The sequence below is a fragment of the Pristis pectinata genome, chromosome 14 (genome assembly GCF_009764475.1).
Source record: "Pristis pectinata isolate sPriPec2 chromosome 14, sPriPec2.1.pri, whole genome shotgun sequence".
Taxonomy (NCBI): domain Eukaryota; kingdom Metazoa; phylum Chordata; class Chondrichthyes; order Rhinopristiformes; family Pristidae; genus Pristis; species Pristis pectinata.
In genome coordinates, this window is record NC_067418.1 from 8,758,155 (window position 1) to 8,774,663 (window position 16,509).

Here is a 16,509-nt window from a genome sequence, read left to right on the forward strand (position 1 = left end):
TGCCTTAGACCTGTGCCCTCTAGTTTTAGACACACCTGCCATTGGAAACAGACACTAGCTATCTACCTTATCTACTCCTCTCATAATTTGATATACCTCTATCGATGTCACCTCTCAGCCTCTTTCACTCCAGGGAAAACAGACCCAGCCCCTCCAATCTGTTTGTATAACTCTAGCCCTCTAATCTAGGTAAGATGCTGGTGATTTTTTTCTACACCCGCTAAAGCTTAATCACATCCTTCCTATGGCGTGGCGATACACAATACTCCAAGTGAGGCCTAGCCAACATTTTGTACAATTGTAACGTGACATCCCAACTCTTATACTCAATGCCTTGGCCAATGAAGGCATCTTCTTCAACACCTTGTCTACCTGTGTTGCCACTTTCAGGGAACTATGTACTTGTACCTGTTCAACAACACTCCCTAGGGCCCTGCCATTTACCGTGTATGACCTACCCTGGTTTAACCTCCCAAAATGCATCACTTTGCACTTGTCTGAGCTAAACTCCATCTGCCATTCCCTTGCCCACTTTCCCAGTTGATCTATATCCTGTTGTAACCTTCTTCCCTGTCCACTGTATCACCAATTTTGGTGTCATCTGCAAACATACTATTCAAGCCACCTACGTTCTCATCCAAATCTTTTATATACATGACAAACAACAAATGACCCAGCAGTGATCCTTGTGGCACACCACTGGACGCAGGCCTCCAGTCTGAAAAACAATCCTCCACTGCCACCTTCTGCCTCCTACCACTAAGCCAATTTTGTATCCAATTTGATAGATCACCATGGATCCCATATGTTTTAATCTCTGGCCCAGCCTACCATGAGGGATCCTATCAAAGACCTTGTTAAAGTCCACGTAGACAATGTCTACCCACAACCCCAACGCTCCCCACCTCCCCCACCCAGGAATCCTCTTGCTCACCTCCTCAAAAACCTCAAACTCCTGAGACATGATTTCCCACGCAGAAAGCTACGATGACTATCCTTAATCAGTCCTTGCTCTTCTAAATGCAAATAAATCCTGTCCCTCGGAATTCCTTCCAATAACTTTCCCACCACTGATGTAAGGCTCACTGCCTGTAGTTCTCTGGCTTATCCATTGTCTTTGTGTAAAAGCAGTTTGAAATATAAAAATTATTTATGTCTAAATGTAAGAATGCTTTAGGATATCATTATTGTATTTACATGTTCTGGTACATGTCATGAAGTTCACACCAGTGAAGCACATTTCTCACCCAACTCCTCAATTCCCATGCAAGTGCTGCAGTGAAGCCCCAGTAAGGTTGGATTGATGAAATGCTGCCCCAAAAATTGCAATTTGATTCCAACAGAACCCAAAACCCCATTGAGAGTTCAAGCTAAAGTTCACAGACTGGGGGATGATTATGTGCAGCTGGAACTGACGTTTACTGGGCTCTAGTTATCAAAGAGAAACTGGAATTTAAAGTTCCACCAAGTTATTAGTGTGCAGCTGTAATGGGTGAAAATTTGTAGTAGGCACATATTATTCTCTTGAATGCCTTTCTCTTTCCCTGACGAACATTCAGCTTCTACCAGCCCTGGGGCAGTGAATTCCTGATCCCAACTACATTCAACATAACAAATGTTTTTCCTCACGTCCCCCTTTGATCTTTTGCCTAAAAACTATAAATCCGCATCCTCTGGACCATCAACTGATGGGAACAGCTTCTCTATATCATCCCTATCTAAACCATCAAAACCTTATACAGATCTATCAAGTCTCCTCTCAATATTCTTTGCTCCAAGGAGAGGAAACCCATTTTTCCCAGTCTAACCTCACAGCTGAAATCCCTCAACCCTAGAATCATTTCTGCACCCTTTCTGGGACTTTCACAACCTTCCTAGAATTTGGTGACCAAAATTTGAATGCATTCCTCCAGCTGTGCCTTAACTATGTTTTAAACATGTTCAACTTCCCTGCTTTTAAACCCAATGCCTCAATTTTTATTGACGTAATGACCCATAACTCCTGCTGCTTCCTCCTACATCATCCAAGTTAAAAATGCAGAATATTTAATATTATCACTACCTTATGAAGATTTGCATTTTCAAAATAAAAGGTAAATCAGAGAGATGTGCTTTACTCTTCCATTATGGAGGGGATGAGAATGAAGGTGTCAAACAGATCAATAGTTTAATACAATAAACATCAGTTTGGATGAAGAGGTATTGAACTGAAATGCTAGTTTTGTTTCTTTCTCCAAAGATGTTGGCTAATAGTGATTCATAGTGTTACGCAGAATAGAAGGAATCTTTCCGCCCATTATGTCTATGCTGACCTTTTTGCCTATCCAACTAATCCCATTTACCCGCATTAGGATCGTATCCTTCTATGCTTTGCCTATTTAAGTGTTTGACTTAAAGCCTCTTATATGTAGCAATTATATCCGATTCCCCCACCTCCTCTGGCAGCGCAGTTCAGATATCAACTACACTCTGTGTGGAAAAACTTCCCCTAAGATCCCCTTTAAATCTCCTACCTCTCATCTTAAAACCATACCCTCTTGTTTTTGATATCCCTACCATGGGTAAAAAAATTTGACTACCTATGTCTCTCATAATCTTGTATACTTTTTTCATGTCACCTTGCAACCTCTTTTGCTCCAGGGAATACAAGTCTGGCCCATCTAATCTCTCCCCATAACTAAAGTCCTCTGCACTCTCTCTCTCTCGAGCAATCACATCTTTCCTATAGTAAGGCAACCAGAACTACACACATTACTCCAAATGCGGTCTAACTGGTGTTTTGTAAAGTTGCTACTTAATGCTCAAGTTTTATATTCTATGCTCATCTTATGATCTACTAAACACCTCTAACATTTTCTGCTTATTTTTCAAGTTTCCAGCAACTGGTGTTTATTTGCTTTAAAATCTCAAAAACGTTGCCCTGAAGCCATCAAATATATCAACTTCTAACAAAGTGCATGGTGTCCAGCTGCTATTTGGCTTTGTGCACTAAAAGATTCCTTTGCAAGGTGAAACATATTCCTGAATATTGTTAAAAACTAAACGTAACCTCAAACATCTTAAATGCAATATGCCTGTAGCTTCAACTGCCAGCTGTTCCAGATTTCTAACAGCTAACTTTTTTTATATAGTGAATTTGCATTGGGGTAGGACTTATTCTGGATCAAGCACAACTCACTGCTTACAGCTTGAGGCTGGCAGAGACTGGTGGTGGGAAAAGCAAAGATTTAACTTGGGTTTTGCAATACAGGAGAAACCATCTGCTACCTGGCAGCTGAGACCAAGGAACAAACCAGACAGAAGTCTTGTATTTCTTCAGTGAACCAAGAAAAATATGGCCTTAACATTGAGGTCTCAAGTAGATGAGACGTTTGTCTTTGCCTGAAGCTAACTAGCTCATCTATAGAAGAGTTATATAAACAATTAGCTTAATTTATGGGCTCATTGCTCTTCAATGACCAGACATAATTTAAGCAGAGGATTCCAAATAATCTGATTAACATTTTAAAGTAAATCATCATTGCATTTCTTGTGTAGTATTTCGATTTTACTTCTTTTCCCCCAAAAGGGAATACCTTTGGGAAGCAAAAGCACAAAGGAGTTTGAGCAAAGAAGTTTCTCTGCATTGTAGCCTGAGACGCTGGAAGACATGAACCCATCCTAGATGCTACAGTGCCTCCAAAAGGTAAAAATACACTGTGACAAGTTCTATTGGGTAGTCCCAATTATAAAATGAGTATATGGAAATTTATAATAGCAGCCAGAAAATTACTAACTCCTGGCACATTCAAAATTCTTATTTTAAAAAAAACTCTTATTTTAAAAAAAACTCCACAAAGATAAGAAAAGCAATAACTTTCCTATTGACAGAAATGCTTTTCAATTGACAACATGGATTGCACACTAGATTCTCCCAAGAATGATTGGCTTCTAATGTATTTAGGCTGTACAGGCCTTAAAAGGCCTTTTGTTCCTTAAAGTTCCAACGAGGCGACATAAAACTGCCGAGAACTAGAACTCCGTAAAGTTCTTGTGTTGTTTGTAAACCTTTCCCTCACTCTGCACAATTATATCCACTTTGCAGATACTTCTTTCTTGAAAACCTCTCAAAATCTTTTGGTCTCCTTCTGAATTTTAGGACATTCATGGTGTAGAGAGTTAATTTTTCTCAAAAAAATCACCAATGTATTTTGTTTCACTGTAGGACTTTCAGTACCTTCATTGGCAGATGTCATATGCTTCACCCCCATTTTGAGGGATCATAACAGAATATGAAGATTTCATCTGACATTAGACACTAATCTGAAGGATATGTAATAGGCATAATAGATTTTATTAAAACAATAGGAGAACTTTATTTTAATAAGGTCATGCAAAGAAATTATTGCAGCTCTCTGCAATATAGAAAGAGCTCTCTTCACATAAATCATAAGTAGAAGACTTGTCCCAACATATAGAATGTCTATTGCTTTCAGAGATCTTGCTTTGGGCTAATACCAAGGCTGATTCCTTTTTTAAACCAAGCATTTTCTTAACATCAGCATTTTTCCCCTCTGACCCTTCTTGAATTAAGAGATTATGCAATCTGCAATAAGGATTCAGTTGAAGGAACCAGTGACCAGGAGCCCAGGGGATAACTTTCCTACTTTCAGCACAACATGTAAACATTGTTTACTGCTGAAGCTCTCCCAAAAAATCCACTGCAGAGCCTAAAAGCTCACAAGTTCAGCTTACTACCATCACTACTTCAGTTCCTTGGACCATATCAGTTTGACTGCATAAAAACTCTGAAATAAGAAATTCCTTTAATGATAATATGAAATACAAATGGTAAGTGAATCTTTGCTCCAGTCCAATTAATACAACCAATTCTATTATAGCATTCCCTTGAGTCAGCAGAATATGCTTTGCCTGCAATGTAATCCCAATGCAATGTCGAGGAATGGATGCTCATTTATATTAATAATGATTAATTTGGATGCACTATTTTGGATGCAATAATCTTTGTGTCTAATTTTTGATTGTTGAGCAAACTAGAACCAGATCCTTAAAAAATGTAGCTACATGTTCATAGCCTTGCTGAGTAGTCTAGAGCTTCTTATGAATCATCTTTTAAAGAACGAAATGAGCTGTGTGATGTGCAAGACCTGCATACGTTTTACTTGTGGTTGAAATTTTGCATTACCTACTCACAGAATGAGCATCATGATTCGTTAACTATTAATATAAGGACTTTCTCCAGTATATTTACTTCCATGTGTTCAGCAGCAAACCCCAGTTGGTTAGAGCAATGAGTAAGAAACTCTCCTAGATCACTACTTTAGAAACTGTTCATGTTTACCACAAACCCACTCATTACAAATGTAGCACATTACAGTCAGCATTAGTCATAATGCGAAACCTCCACTGAATTTACCTTTTACAGATACATGGGATTGAAGAACCTCCACATCTCTCATGAGCTTGGTAGTCCTGATTTGAGTATTAGTAACTAACAAAAAATTACCTGAAAAGTCCTTCATCTGGATAGTAACCATCCTGGCTAGGTAAGTATTTTAGCAACCTGGACTGGATTTATTCCCAAAAGAGCCAGGCACCTTTGCAGAACGATAATGAAATAACGCCTTTAGTCATGTTAACTATCCATGTTACAGATCAACGTGAACCTCATTAGAATACTGCCACCTGGAAGGCAACCTGAGAATTAGGCTCTTTCCACTTTTGTTCTTGGGATGTATAGTGTCTTTAAGAAGTCCAAAGATCAACCCTGCGGCCAGTTAATTGCCCAATACACCTACCAAGAAAGGGTAATTCAGTGGAAATTGCCCCCCCCCCAGTTATGTCTCAGAAGCCTTTTACCTTTAAGTCTCCTGGTGTGGTCATTGATGAAACTAATACAGAAACAACACTTTTTAGATTTTATACTCATTCATTCCTTGTAGGTGTCATTTAAAGGCCAGGACTCAATCACATTGCTTTAGGTCTGGAATCACTTATTAGCCAGATAGATTTAAGAGAGGCAGTTTCTCCAGGTGGGTCTTTATGACAATCTAATAGTTTTATGGTTATGGTACCATTACTGGTACAAGCTTATTAATAAAGATTATTTACTTAACTGCATTTAAATTCCTTACTTATCATGTTGGGATTTGAACTCGTGTCATTGGAACTTAAGTTCAGGCTGTGAATTACTTGACAACTGATCTACCATCCACTGAAACTTAACCATGGGTTTCCAAGGCAACAGCTTCTTTTATGGAAGCCAATGACTCACCGAGCAGCTAGGTGGAAGCACCGCCACACATAGCTTTTCCTTTCTGTTTTTGTCCTTTGAGATTGGAACATGTAGTCCTGACTCATGGGAATGACAGAAGGAAGTGCATAATGCTGATAATTCATAGATAGATTCAAAGAGTCATTCAAGGATTTTTTTTCTCCTTTGCTGCCCTAAGATTGAGCAATTTGTTCAGTCTTTTCTTGACGGAAATTCTTCAATAAGATCACCATGGTACAAGAGCCCACTTTTAGAGACTTGAAGCAATTTCTTGTAGTTTATGCATTTTTAAAGTGGGACTTGGTTGGTTCTAAAAAGTTTACATAAAAAGAGAGTGGTAGAGTGGTGCAGCAGCCTCACAGATCCAGAGACCGGGGTTTGATTTTGACCTCCGGTGCTGTCTGTGTAGAGTTTGCATGTTCTCCCTGTGACTGCATGGGGTTCCCCGGGTGCTCTAGTTTCTTCCCATATCCGAAGGATGTGCTGATTGGTAGGTTAACTGCCCACTGTAAGTTACCTCTGTTGTATCTCCGTGGCAGGTGAATCAAGGAGTGGATGGGCACAAGAGAAACAGGAAATAATTGGGGGAAAAAGGATTGCTCAGAGAGCTGGCATAGACTCAATAGCCTTCTTGTAAATCAAAGGTAATATATGACAGGTGTATGTGATAACATAAATTCTTGAAGGTGATAGGCCACACCTGGAGCATTGCACCAATTCTGGTCACCACACCTTCATGGTGGGCCAAATGGCCTCCTTCCATTCTATGGAATGTGAAGATTCTACAGAAGTTGCCAAGAAGATTTACGTTATGGTTCCACAAATGAGGAACTTCAGCTACAGGGTTAGACTGGAGAGGATGCAGTTGTCCTACTTGGGGCAGAGAACGTTGAGAAGAGATTAGACACAGGTATTCAAGGACATGACTAGGTTAGACAGGTTAACTAGAGTGAAGCTGTTCGCATTAGCAGATAGTCAAAGGAGTGGCATACATTGATTTAAGATGGCACAGACAAGAAAAGTATTTTTATGCTGAAATGGTTATGATCTGAAACTCACTGCCAATAAGGGTAGTAGAATAGAATCAAACCAAAATTTAAAAGGGAAACGTTACAGGAATTTGTAGAGCTGCAAAGAGACAGGATGAATGGGATTGGATCAAGGGGCTTCCTCCTGTGCTATAACAATTCTATGATCCTAGTTATAAATAGGATGTTGCTTCCAATCATCAAAACAGCAGACTCCCTATGTCAAACACATTCTTTTGAGAATAAGCACAAGGAAACACAGAGAATTTTACTAGAGTTGGGATACATTCAATGCTTCAATAGTTTAAATCAAAAGTAATATAAACAGAGTTAAAATAATTTCACATCAAAGAATTTTCATCACCTGAGAGGTCTTTCTCTCCCCACAAATGCTGTCTGTCTTGCTGTACATTTCCAACATTTTCTAGTTTTATTTCCGGTTTCCAGCACCTATAGTATTTTGCTTTTGGGTTGATCAGCAATACTGGGAACAAGTGAGTGTCTGACCACTTGGCAAAGCATTTTATTACTGGAACTGTCCACCGATCACCAAATGTGGCCTGGATCATGGTGAGGAAGACCCTCTCTGTGCAGGCTTGCTCACACACTTGGATCCTTGGTGCTAAAATGAACTACCTTCCAGGGAACAAGACCATCACCGTCTCCTGCTCAAATCACTCTTTGCACAGTAGGTGCAGAGAGAGGTGCATTGGTATTTGTCCCAGTTCATCCTCAGCAGATTGATAGCACAGGACTTTATGCTTTTGAGAGTGTTCCCAGGGATGCGCATCAGTGAATGGTGGCCTTCAGGAGGAGGAACTATCCATGACTGAGTACTACCAACTGGCATGTACAAACTTAAAGGTGGGAATGGGATGGGGACAGAGAGGCACTTTGATGGTCCAGGTTAGGAAAAGTAGCTAGAACAGGAACTTCATAGTGGATAGGTGCAAGGATCTGATGGTACTTATCATTATGGGTCTTTCTTCAACAGTTCATCTTTTCTTTTTGGATTTCAAGTGTGTGTAGTCCTTTTACCCCCCTACTTTTTGCAGCTTTTTCTTTCCCTTGAGCTTTTCAACAATTTATGTTTTTTTGTTCTTTGCATAATCTCAGTGTGAAAAACTTATTACCTAACATCCCTTGTGTTCCATCAAGTTGATTATCAGTGCTTTAGCTGTCTCCCTTCCTGCTGAGAATTAGTCGCTTTCCATTTCTGTTTGGTTTCACGTTTTAATCTTCAGATGCGATAAAAAGTTAAACAATGACTGTGGCATTTTGAGCATGGATTTGAGACAATCTCCAATGTACTAGCACTGATTTATTTAGTTCCATATTTAATAAGTAACATGGTTTGACAGTCCAAAGGAGTCCGGTTCAAGGTATGTTAGGATGATTGAAAACTTCAATTAAGGATGGAGTTTCTCCTTCAATTTTGTACAAATACTGTTCATTATCAATTTACAAATAAAGAAAGAAACAGTGCCAGCTAAAGGATGCAAACATTTCACATGTATGACTCACTCCTCCCACTCAATTTTCTACCATTCTTTGAGAATGCTTCACATAAAAGAGAAAGAAGACAAAGAAAAAAGTCGTATTTATATAGCATCTTTCATAACCTCAGGGGAATGAACTGTGCTTTACAGGCAGTAAGTACTTCAGAAGTGTAATCGCTGCTGTAACATAGAAAATATGGCAGTTGATTCACACACAGCAAGCTCCCTCACACACCAGTAATAATAATGAATGAATAATCTGTTTTAGTAATGTTGATTTAGGGATAAACATTAGGGATGATGAACAGCACCTCCCCTGCTCTTCAAAATCATTTTTTTTTGTTTACATTCATCTACAGAAGCAGATGGTTTAAACATTTCATGAGAAAACAGCACCTCCCACAGGCTTGAGCCAATGGAGGGCCACTTGAACCACATATTTCCTGCGCAGATGTGAGAGTGGTCAGCACTGAGCCAATATGATACAACATGCTGCCTCACACTACAGAGATCACTTTCAATCTGAAAACTCACTAGTTAGTGTCCACATGAACATTTTTAAGAGGACGGCAATCTGGAGAATGCTTTGCAAGTTCCAATCATTTACTTTTGCCCATGGATAGAAGCAAATTGGAATAGATTAAGATTATCGAAGCACAGACCAGTGACCAAGTATTACTTCTCATAGAATGCATGGCACAGCAGGTGGCCTTTCTTCCCACTGTGTTCATACTACTAAAATTAAGCTAGCAAGGCCTCATAGCTTTTTTCCTCCACCACTGCTCCAAGCAGCAAGTTCCAATCCCCACCATTATCTGAGCAAAAACATTTTCCTCAATTCCTTTCTAATCCTTCTACCAATTACCTTAAAGTTCAGTCCCCACGTTAGTGACCACTCTGCCGAGGAAATCATTCTTTCTTGTTCAGCTTTACTACTTTGGATTCCTTGATTATATCTCCCATTAGGCTCATCTGTTCCAAAGGAAACCACCCCAGCCTAGCCAATCCAAAGTTTTCCAGCCTCTGCCAACGTCCCCAAAAATCTCCCTGGCAATGGAGACCAATCTCTCAAAATGGTGAATTGCAACACAAGGCATTTAAAACAAGTGGAATGGTCTAACCAAGTTTACAGGCACAACCATTGGGTCCCATGTCCAGCCCACTGCTCCAGCTCCTGCCTCCTTCTACCCCTGGACTCCCATTTCTGTTGGTGCTTCCACCTGAATCCTGGTTTTTGATTTCCTGCCCAGACCTACAGGGCAAGGCTTGCACCTTGTCAATTAGAGCCTACTTTGGTAGCCAACACTGTCACTGAATGGCTCAGAGGTAGTGAGGGAATGATGGCTGGAGAGATCAGCCTGAACAAATCATGAAGGGAGGAAGCTAAAGATTCGGGAGTGCTGGCCGGCTGAGCGGTGGACAAGCTGTAGGTAAATGTCCATCAAAGCTTGGGGATGGTGTGAGAAATCCAGCCCTGCTGTAATTTGTCGAGGGACCTCTACAGAATCTTTGTAGGTTGTACAGTCCTGACCATATAGTGTGGGTCACCTTACCTCAGCACCAACTTAGTGCTATCACAGCTGGTGATTAGAACTATGCACAGTTCTCTAGCTGCAGCCTAACTAGGGTTTCTAGCACAACCTTGCTGCTCTTATATTTTATGTTTCAGCCAATAATGGACCTCATATGCCTTTAATCACCATGTCTGTCTATCAAGTGACTTCTGTGGATATGCAGTCCACGATCCGTGTGCTGCTCCAGCTCATTCCCCATCGTACATCCCTTGCTTCGTTTGCCTTCCCAGTTTGCACTACCTCAAACTTGTCTCGATTAATTCCGGTTACCAGTAATTTTTTTGCCCACCTGATCAGTTCATTGACATCTTTCTGTAGCCTATAACTTTCTTCCCTAACTTTAAACACATTGCCAACATTGGTATCATTGGCAAACTACTTCATCCTGGAAACTTGATTTCAGCCTACATCATTTTCCACAAAATGGAAAAGACAGAGGATGGGGGGGTGCCTTTCTAATCAACGATTTGCAGTCACTCACAATGTTTTCTAACTATTTTTGCAGCACTGACAAGCCTGTAATTATACCCTTTATCCCCTTCTACCTTTATAAACAACAGTATTCCAGCCCACTGGTAGTATGCTAGTAGCTAAACATGTTCTTTATGGCTTATTATATAGCATCTATTAATAGTTTGGCAAAATCTTTCATATTTGGAGGCCTTATAGCATTAGGGCCCCTTAGACCAGAGGCTTAGATGTAATTCCTTATCCCATTGCAATGGTGCAGGAATGGGAGCAACTTTAATGTACACAGTGTGCATTTAACTCAACTCAGCAAAAGCATCCCAAGATACTTCTCAGAGCACTATCAAAACTGAAAACCCATGCCAGATCTCCGAGATATTACATCAGAGGACCAAAAGAATCAGAGATAGGGAGTGTCCTTAAGAGGAAGGAAAGGGTAAAGATAGTATAGAAGCACTCAAGAAACTGCAGCGGCTGGAATCTGGAGCAAAAAACAAACTGCTGGCAGAACTTAGCAGATCGAGTGGCATCTGTGAGGGGTGGGGAGAGGAATATAGAATTTTGACAGGGAAAACTCATAGCTTAGGGCCTTAGTAGCCAGCCAGCAATAAAGGAGCAACTGGAGATTAGCAAGAGGCCAGAATTCAAGGAACAATGATATCCCAGAGAGTTATAGGGCAGCAGGAATTCGGAAGGGACAAGACCATGGAAGGATTTGAAAACCAAAACGAGAATTTAAAACAAGGCATTGCTTACCAGGAACCAATATAAACCTGCAAGTACAGGAGCGATGGGTGAAAAGGATCTAGTGAATTAGGACACAAGCAGCAGAGTTTTGGATAAACTTAAGTTTACTAAGAGTAGCAATGAGGGATGTTGGCCATAAGTGAACAAGAATCATTGTCTAGAGGGCTTTAGCAGAGTTGGCCAAAATTAAAAAAAAATCTGCTGGTTACTAATACAAATACAAAAACTATAAAAGATTTTTTTTAAAGAAAGGAAAGGACTTTATATGCAGTGATTATAATTTTCTCAATAAAATTATACAGAACTCTAAATAAAGCATGAAAAAAAAATCAACCTTGAAGTGAAAAGTCACAACCCTTTTAAATATTTTAATTTAAAGTAAATTACGTTTGAAATATTTAAACAATGTCAATATACATACATAAAAGTAGTTTATTTAGGGCCAGATAGCTTGCTAAGCAGTAATTATGGTCGAGTAAAACTCAGCCCTCAAGCAACACTTCCACAGTATTTTGCAGCAAGGCTAGTTCTTTAATAGCTTGAGTTTACATCAAAACATGTGATCTCCCTTGATTCTATTGAAGAAGATCAAAAACAGCACAGCCAATGGAGAAGGGCTGAAATCGCTGACTCCAACATCAGAAATCCCGAAACTAAGTCAGTTTCATGGAATAACAATGGCGGATGCAGGTAGCTTCACTGTCAGTTCTACTGAAAAATCTGGGCCATACCATTTCCTCTCAGAAGTCCGTAACAAATATCCAACCGCCCTACCCCCACAAAACACTCCATTCATTGAAATTCTAAGTAAAAATCAGCGAATAATATTAATGCTGATAACTACTATGCTTTAGTGGCCCGAAATTGGAAGTGTAACTTTTCTTGACAAGTTACAGTCAAAACCCAAATATATGGCATTTTGTCTGATTAACCACAACAGCTACAGGAGAACTGCTGTGTAAAAATATTTCCCAAGATGTTCACAATTCCCTTGGCTGGCTTCTCTAACAGTATCCCATGCCAGAGCCACTCGTTAGATTGAAATTTAAAAAAGGTAACGTTTCCATAAGGTATATAATCTCATTGTGGACATCATACAGTCCTGTAGCAAAGGTAGTTTAATAATATTCAATGCAAAAACTGCAGAAATCTAGTCACTATTCAGCTGAAATATCATGATTAATAATTTTCAATTAACTGGCAGATTCAATGCCTTTTTCCACCCAAACTACCATAATGAACAGCTCAACAAACAATCTGTTGGAGGGACTCAGCCAGTCAAGCAGCATCTGTGGGAGGAAAGGAATAGTCGATGTTTCCAGTCGAAACCCTGCATCAGGACCTGAAACGTCAACAATCCCTTTCCTCCCACAGATGCTGCCTGACCCGCTGAGTTCTTTCAGCAGATTGTTTGTGGCTCCAGATTCCAGCATCTGCAGTCTTGTGTGTCTAACAGCTCAGTTCATTTAAATCTTGCCACTAATAAATGTTATGTTCATGCACACTTCTAATCAGCTGTGTCTATTATAAATTCTTATATCAATGTTATCTGCACTCTCTGCAAGCACAGGTGACTGAAATATTTAAATGTTATAATGCCCTGTCACCTCATCTCTAATATTATATTTTGTAAATTTAAAATGCCATGTTATAGTTTATGTTCAGTATATCAAGAACCTGGGCATCACACATTTAAATAATATTTCAGTAGTCATTTAAATGTTTACATCTCTTGTTACTGAAATGTTATGTAAGGCTAAATTTTAAGCAATCAAGTACTTAGAAATCACACTTTCCATTGAATTAAACTTTTTTTTAAAGAAAAGTTCACGCAAAGCTAATGTGCATGACAGATTGCAATGTGAACTGCTACCTTAGGCCATAGAAAAAGGGTATGGTTTTATGATTGACAGCTACAATTTCTATTGACTTTCTGCCTTTGATATACAAACAAACCTTATCAATATGTTCTTCAGAGTTAGGGATATAAGTAAGCCAGGGTAGATGGGATTTAGAGCCAATCAAAAGATTGATTAAACCACTGGCCTTTGAAAAGCATTGTTGGAAGAACTCAAGAAGTCAGCAGCTTAATTTTTGATTTATTCATTTGCGATCCGGGTATCGCTAACAAGGCCATCATTTATTGCTCATCCCTGTTTGCTCTTCGGAAGATGGTGTTGAGCTGCCTCTTAAAATGCTGCGGTCTTTCTTGAAGACCGACGTGCTGTTGAGGAGGCTCTTCCAGGATTTAAACTCAGCGACAATGAAAGAATGCAATTTATTTCCAAGTCAGGATGGTATGCAACTTGGAGAGGAACTTGCAGGTAATGGTATTCCCATGTGCCTGCTGCCATTCTCTTTCCTGATGGCAGAGGTGACTCAGCTGGGAGGTGTTGTTATAGCAGCCTACGTGAGTAACTGCTGCGCACTCTTTAGGTGAGACACAATGCAGAAAGCTTCGCAGAAAAGATTTACAAGGATGTTGCCAGGACTCGAGGGACTGAGTTATAGCTAGGACCTTTTTTCCTTGGAGCGTAAGAGACCAAGGGGCGATCAAATCATGAGGGGAATAGATAGGGTGAATGCACTCAGTCTTTTTCCCCAGGGTTGGGGAATGAAGAACTATAGGGCATAAAGGAGGGAGGGAAAAGATTTAATAAGAGCTCGAGGGGCAGCTTTTTTTTAAAAAAAGAGGTGGTATGTATATGGAATGAGCTGCCAGAGGAAGTAGTTGAGGCAGGTACAATAACAACATTTTAGAAGATATTTGGACAGGCACATGGATAGGAAAGGTTTAGAAGGATATTGGCCAAACATGGGCAAACAGGACTAGTTTGGATGGGCATCTTGATTGGCATGGACCAGTTCTATGTTGTGCAACGCAATGCACTCAAGTCGTCCCCCTCCCTGGTGAAGCATACAACTGTTACAAGATAGCGTATAAGGTATCAAACAATCCATTTCTGTGTCTTGGATGGTGTCGAGCTTCTTTGGTGTTACAGAAGTTGCACTCATCCAGGCAGGTGGAGAGTAACATACTCCTGAATGTGCCTTGTAGATGGTGGAAAGGCATTGGGATGTCAGCAAATGAGCCACATGCCACAGAATGACCAGCCGTTGCCTTGTGCCCAAAGGATTTAAGTGGCTGGTCCAAATTCTCACCAATGGTGACCACCAGGGTCAGCACTGTAACACAGATGCTGGAAACTGAAATAAAAGCTGAAAATACTGGAAGTACTCAGAAGGTCAGGATGTAGCAGGGCAGAGAAACAAAGCAATGTTTCAAGTTAATGCCCCATGAGAACCAGCTGAAGGTGGTTATGGAAATAAGTAATTCACAGAAGACAGAAAATGGACTTTAAAAAAGCTTAACCATGGCTTCTAATTAGGCAGAATTAAAACAAATCCCACAGCACACTTTGATAATGTAAGAATTTTCAGTGGAATTGCAGTTTCTTATCTACTATCATGCCCTTCTACACATACCATTGGATATTTTGTGGCTGGGAAACTGAAGAGATGGGGAATGAGAAGACTTTATTGTCCCACTTTTTCATAAATTTAATGTCAAAATTCATTTCTGAAACCACTGAAAGTGTTGCACAAGAACAACCGTGGAATAGAATTAAAACATTTGAAATGGAAGGATTGACTGGTGAAGTAATTTTCTTCTAAGATGTACAAAGGAGAAAAATCCTGCAGTGCAAAACTGTACATTGAGAGTATATCCATCTGAAGATATTCAAGGTTATCAATAACCTTCCTTCCATCCCAAGGTCGGAAGTGGGGATGTTTGCCGATGACTGCACAACTTTCTCAATTTCTCAGCAAATGAAGCTGTCCACACGTGTACGTAGCAAGGCCTAGACAACATTCAGGCACGAGTTGGTAAGTGACAATTAACATTCACACCATAAATAACTGCATCCAACAACACTGTGTTTAACCACCTACACTTGACATTTAACGGATTACCATCTTGAGTACCCTACTATCAACATCCTGGGGGTCACAATTGACCAGAAACTCAGCTGGATCGGTCACATAAATACTCTGGGAACATGAGTAAGTCAGAGGCTGGGATCTTGCAGTGAGTGATTCACCTCATGATATGCCAAGGCCTTTACACCATGCATAAGGCACAAGTCAGGAGCATGAGGAAATTGCGTGGATAACTGCAGCTTCAACAACATTCAAGCAGCTCAACGACATCCAGGACAAAGCAGCCTTCTGATTGGCACCTCACCCTCCATCTGATACACCCTATTCATTCTCACCACCACCAATAGTGGCTGAGAATGCACTGCCTACAAAATGCATTGTAGTCATTCACCTAGGTGAGCCCAATACCTCCCAAACCCCCAATCTCTACCAGTAGCACCACAAAGGACAAGGGCTGCAGGTTCATGGCAATACCACTAACTTTAATGTTCCTCTATAAATTCGCACTATTCTGATCTAGAATACATCATTGGTCCTTCACCATTGCTGGGTCGAAATGCTGGAATTTGACAACCAATGGCATCCTGGAATACATTCACTAGGAAGACTGCAACAGGTTCAAGAAGTTAGCTCAACATCACCTTTAATAGGGCAATCAAGGATGGGCATTTGCCCAGATGAAAAAATGAAAATCCCAAAAGATTTAGAGAAGAAATTTATCTGCGATTCTAGCCCCAAAGAATAGTTTGTGGAAGTCAGATAATTCCTTCAAAAATGTCTGAGAAACTATAACCAAGGCTAAAACATCAAAAAAACTAATTTTTGATCTGGTTTCGAGCTATAAAGTAAATTTAGTTTGATATACATAACATGAATTGGAAATGCATCATAGTGAGAAAAATAACACTTTTCTTTGGATAAAGCAGCCCTCTCACTTGAAAGGACAATTGTTGTCAGTGATGCTTTGATGTGTCCAT

The 16,509-nt window shown here is 40.0% G+C and overlaps 1 protein-coding gene across 2 annotated transcripts in view; it reads right to left on the minus strand.

Moving 5' to 3' along the window:
• The window catches only part of cstf3 (cleavage stimulation factor, 3' pre-RNA, subunit 3), a 92,586-nt gene that overhangs the window by 26,211 nt on the left and 49,866 nt on the right, over positions 1 to 16,509 (minus strand). The gene's annotated exons all lie outside the window — the stretch shown is intronic.